General features: G+C 40.5%; 1 pseudogene across 1 annotated transcript; it reads left to right on the top strand.

Annotated features, from left to right (window-relative positions):
* The first annotated feature begins 894 nt into the window (after positions 1 to 894).
* Positions 895 to 4,128, top strand: LOC311617387 (large ribosomal subunit protein uL4-like; annotated as a pseudogene). The gene is made up of 3 exons: positions 895 to 994; positions 2,636 to 3,043; positions 3,262 to 4,128. The product of its transcript is annotated as a large ribosomal subunit protein uL4-like (transcript).
* The last annotated feature ends 1,130 nt before the right edge of the window (positions 4,129 to 5,258 follow it).

Raw genomic sequence — 5,258 nt, 5'->3', positions numbered from 1 at the left:
AAGGTTACTTGTGAGATTCCTTATAAAAAGTTCCAACAAAGCAGATTTAAAAGAGCTTATATGAGCAATTTATATTCTTACTGCTCTTACAGCAGTAATAAGACCAGATATAAGTTTAGATTTATTGTATAAACCAAGTACTTTTATTATAATTATCTTTGGTAAAATTGAGGGTGATTGTATGAAAAACAGAGTTCATTCTTGTATTACTATTAGTTATTAGAGGCCCATTGCAGGAAGATTCCTTCAAGAGTAGGGCTTCCTGTAGCCTGAGAAGGGATCGAAGTGTCACCCTGTGCTTTCCCTCACTCTTCCTTCTACAATGTCTTCAGTCTTCCCTCTGCACCCATTTTTGTAAATTAACTGCCATTTTTGTTGGATTAATTTGCATACTTGCTCTGATTGGCTGGTGGAGATAGCGAATTAATGGTCAATTTACATGTTTCTCTTTTATTAGTGTACATTATATTGCTAGGGGCCCAGTGCACAAATTCATGCACTTTGAAATGAACTGTTAGCCACAAGGCTGTGGCGGGCACAGGGGCAGGTATCGGCCCATCCTCTGCACCCCTGTCTAGCCCCTCCCACCACAATTCTCAGTCCCCTGTCTGCTGGTAGCTCCACTCCTGCTGCCACTGCTCCCACACGCTGACAGCACTGGCCCAGCTTACACCTGGTGATGGTGTGGAGCTATTGGGGCTGGTGCCAGCAGCAGGTGCAAGGGGGGCTGTTGCTGTCAGTGGGTGTTAGCAGTGGCTGCTGCCCTGATTACTTCTCAGGAGCAGAGGGAAGTGGAAAAACCTTCAGGAGCAATTGGCACCAGCAGCCGCAGCTCACACATGCTGATGGCACCAAGCAATTGGGACTGGCACAGGGCTCCAGCATGAGGTGCAAATGGCAGCTCTGGTGCTAGCTATGGGTGTAAGTGGACCTGTGCCAGCATTGGTTGCAAGCACTGGGTGGGACCACAGTGCGCAGCAGCAAAGAATTTTCAGTAACCACCAGAGACTTACCTTGATGATAGCAACCGGCGCCCCCACTCACTTGCTCCACTATCTGCCATGTACTGCAATCTGCTGCCTGCTACCAATGCCCACCATGCTCCGCCTGCACCATTGTTCTATCATTCAGTCTATTTGCATATTAGGGTTTTAGATACATAAATGTTTCATACAAACAACTGTAAACCTACTTTTGCCCCACCCTGTATATTAATTAAATTCAAACTAAATTAAAGTATTGATATCCAAAAAAAGTTTGATAATTTCTGATAACTCTAATAAAAATGGTAAAGAGCAATTGAAAAGAAATTATTTTATGCATTATCATTTTTCTAACTTACAAGAAAATATATATATACTTTATTAACATGTCACTTTTATCTATTTTGTTCCCTAATTTTTTTTTACTTCAAAATGTATAATATTTTATTTTCTCTTGAATTTCATTTTCATGCCATTAATAAAATATGGCTTTCTTCATGTTGATATGTACTCTTGGGATGGTAATGAGCCAAGCTTTCAAGCAATCTGTCTAGAACAAATAACTACAAATATAATGCTATAAAGCAATGCAAATTTATGATCTTAAAATACTACATATAGGTTAGAAGAATGCCACAGGTGTCATTCAGCTTCATTGCTTTTGGAAGCTCTAGGGAATTCATCCTTTTCTTTACCTTTTCCAGCTCCCAGAAGCTGCCAGTATTAGCTTATGGCCCTCTGTTTCCATATTCCAAATTTCCCTATGCAAACTAGGATGAGTCTCACATCTCATCACTCTGTTCTAGCTTTTGTGGTTATATCTTCCTCTCAGATTCTCTGACTCTTCTATTTCCCTTGTTGGCTTTATGTAACATTGGGCTCTCTTCAATAATCCAGAATAATTTCCCTATTTTAAGGTCAACTGATTAGCATCCTTAAATCCATCTGCAACCTTAATTTTCCTTTGCCATATAACCTAACATATTAAAAAATATATATGAAAATTAGGACAAGAACATCATGTGGGTGCATTAATCTACTCACAATAGAAAGATTCTTTTTCAAACAGTCCAGTATTTCTATTTGCTTCCTTCCTCCTGCCCTTCTCCTTCTACATGCTCTGTCTTTGTGCCTCTGCTCATGCTCTTCTGAGACACATAGCAATGGCCCACTCTCTCTCTTTTTCTAATTGTACTAGTACTTCTGAATAAAACCAAACTATTTCTCCTCTATGATACCTCACCTTACTACTTCAGCCACAGTCATCCGTTCTTTGCTAAAATTTCAGGGTATTTAGTAGTTCTATAAAACAATAAAGTTTACATATACTGTTCTCCTATTCTATTTTTTTTTTCCAGTTGTTCATCTCCTTGAAGCAGAAGTGCGGAATGTCCCACACACAGGACGTATAAAGCCCGAGAAATCATTTTGTCTACCCCTCTCCTGACAACCACAGGTGGGACTCAAAATTCAATAAATCTGTGAATTGTTTTTTCATAGAAACATAGATTTATATTAAGCAAACGATGTTATAAATATTCCAATGTCCCTTGCCAGGAAAAAGGTTCCCCATGTTTTTCCCCCTGTGGGAGCCTCTGGGTAGAGAGGAGTGTGGCCTGCTCCTCTCCCAGTGTGTGCTCCTGCACTGACAGCTGTGGACCCCAAAAAGAGAGAACCATCTGGTAAAAATGCCACTTCACCTGCTGTGTTCAAAGCTCCCATTCGACCAGATAGTGTGGGCTTTGTTCATACCAACTTATGCAAAAACAATAGACAGCCCATGCTGTCAGTGAATTGGCAGGTCATCAAACCAGTGCTGAGCCCTGGGGCACTGGCAGACCTATGGCTGGAATTCCCAGAGTCCGAGGCGGTGAAATTTATGGTCATGGCTGAGGTGCTTCTGGAAATATGTGTTGTGGTGGCTGCATGTTTGCACCAACAAAAACCTGGTGCCATTGGCACAGCAGAGTGAACACAACACAAAAACAATATGCCATCTGCTCTGCCCTGGCTGTCTGACCTCACCAGCACTGGTCATGTCTAAAGGTCACCGTATTGCCGTGGCCGGTTTGGCTTAGCCTGCAGTCAGAGGACTTCCGGGTTCGATACCAGCCAAGGGCATATGCTTGGGTTGCGAGCTTAATCCCCAGCATAGAGTGTGCAGGAGGCAGCCGATCCATGATTCTCTCTCATCATTTATGTTTCTATCTCCCTCTCCCTTCCTCTATGAAATCAATAAAAAGATATAAAAGAAAGAAATAAAGGTCACCATATTGAGGAAGTTTCTGAACTTCCCTTGGTGATTGAAGATAAAGGTGAAGCTACAAGAAACCCAAGGAGGCTGTTTTGCTTCTTAAGAAACTCAATGCCTGGATAGAAAAAAAGGTCTATGCTCTCAGCTAATGAGGGCTGGCAAAGGCAAAATGAGGAATCATGGTACCCAGTGCAGGGGGCCTCGCATCATCTATAATGAGGACCACGGGACCAGAAAAGTCTTCAGAAACATCCCAGAATTACTCTGCTTAATGTAAGCAAACTGAACATTTTGAAACTTGTTCCTGGGGGGGCATGTGGGACGTTTTTGCATTTGGGCTGAAAGTGCTTTCTGCAAGTTAGATGAGCTGTACGGCACTTGACTAGAGCTGCCTCCCTCAAGAGGAACTGCAGCTTTCCCATGTACAAGATGCTCAGTACAGACCTTAGCAGAATCTTGAAAAGGCCAGAGATCCAAAGAGCCCTGTGAGCACCATGCAGAGTCCTGAAGAAGAATCCACTGCAAAGCCTGAGGGTCATGTTGATGCTAAAACCATATGCAAAGAATATGCGCGGGAAGGCCATTCTTTACCAGGCCAACAGCCACAAGCTCCGGGTGGACAAAGCAACAGCAGCGCTAGAAGCCAAATCAGATGAGAAGGGGGTTCCAAGCAAGAAGCCTGTGGTCGGGAAGAAGGGAAAGAAGGCTGGGGACCTTAAGAAGCAGAAGCCTTTGGTGGGGAAAAAGGCTGCAGGTACCAAGCAACCAGAAGCTGAAAAGAAGCCTGTAGAAAAGAAACCCACCTCAGAAAAACAAAAAAAACAACTGTGGCATAAACTTAAATTTGTTTATTCCATAATGGTCAAAACACAAAACACTTTGGACAGCTAATTTTGAATAACAATAGAATCAAAGGCAAAAATAAATAAATAAATAAATGTTTCCCCACCCATACTTGAAGGGACTTGAATCTCTGGAGGAGAAATCTCATTATGCTACTCTTTGTGTATGTGCTGTGCTTAGATATGTGTTACAGATTTCAATGAACTCTTTTCCCAGTACAGGATTCTGCCATGTCCCTTGCATTGTGTACATATTTTGAGCAGAATAGAAACTTATGAAAACAAAGAATAAAATGATAAAATTTTAATCTAACAAAACATAACCCTAACACCAATATTAGTTTTTCCATTTTGACTTTGAAAAAATATTTGTTTGTAGTAATTCACATACAAAACCCCAACTGAGTTTCCACTGAGTAAGTGTGAATATCAATTAAATATTTAATACCTTTATTTCGCTTGTTTTGATATTTTCTCCTCGTGATGTCTGCCTTCTGAGCCACAATCCTCTTTTACCATTTCAAGTTAAAAATAAAGTACATTTTTTCCCCCAAGTAAGAATTCTTAAGTAACAAGTGAAACAGAAAATACTTTATATATTGTATTAGTAATATAGGGACCTCATTAGCTTTGGGGGTTTCTTTAATGAGAGTGATCCCAGATATAATTTCGCCTCTGCAAAATAAAGTTGGCAAAAGTAGCCTAGGGAACCACTCCCTAATTGCTTCTGTACAAAGCAGAATGTTGTTTCATGAGCTGCACAGTAACCAGTGCAGGCTGAGCGTAATGATTTGTCAGGCCGCCATAATAGAGCTACCTAACTTGTTTTTCTCCTCTTTCTTCCTATTGTAATTTCCCACGTTCCTATAAAACAGAAAGTTTGGAAACTCTATGAGCTAAAGCAAATATATATTTTATGCTTGATGTCTGGGAGTTGCAAAAATATTGAGTTTCTTTTTACTGCTCATTACTCATTAAGTGTGAATAAACTCAAGAAGCCTGGAAACACAAATAATTCCTCAGTATGCGTCAAGATAATGATGTATTAATAATATAAACTATCCATAATGGACATCAGCAACTTGTTATAAACAAAAGTAATTAATTACCAACAAAACATATTTCATGTACTTACATTACTGCTATGTGAGTGTACTGTATGCAAAAAGGCACGGCTGA

This window comes from Pipistrellus hanaki (genome assembly GCF_964339955.1).
Source record: "Pipistrellus hanaki genome assembly, chromosome: 2".
NCBI classification, from domain to species: Eukaryota; Metazoa; Chordata; class Mammalia; order Chiroptera; family Vespertilionidae; genus Pipistrellus; species Pipistrellus hanaki.
The sequence above is the reverse complement of the archived record's forward strand: the minus strand, read 5'-3'. Positions and strand labels throughout refer to the sequence as shown.